The sequence below is a fragment of the Arachis duranensis genome, chromosome 5, assembly GCF_000817695.3.
Source record: "Arachis duranensis cultivar V14167 chromosome 5, aradu.V14167.gnm2.J7QH, whole genome shotgun sequence".
NCBI lineage: Eukaryota > Viridiplantae > Streptophyta > Magnoliopsida > Fabales > Fabaceae > Arachis > Arachis duranensis.
Window position 1 is genome coordinate 82494491 of NC_029776.3, and position 411 is coordinate 82494901.

A 411-nucleotide genomic window follows, 5' to 3' on the forward strand; every position below is an offset into this window, starting at 1 on the left:
CTTACCAACCCCATTCAACAAGTCGGAATCTTGATGGTTCAAGAGTTCTATGCCAATGCATGGATCACCAAGAACCATGACCAAAGTGTGAACTCGAATCCAAAGAATTATCTTACTATGGTTAGGGGGAAATACTTGGATTTTAGTCCGGAAAGTGTGAGGGTGGCGTTCAACTTGCCTATGATGCAAGGAGATGAACATCCTTACACTAGAAGGGTCAACTTTGATCAAAGGTTGGACCAAGTCCTCACGATCATATGTGAAGAGGGCACCCAATGGAAGAGAGATTCAAGAGGGAAGCCAGTTCAATTAAGAAGGCATGACCTCAAGCCCGTGGCTAGAGGATGGTTGGAGTTCATCCAACGCTTAATCATTCCCACTAGCAACCGGTCCGAAGTTACCATAGACCGG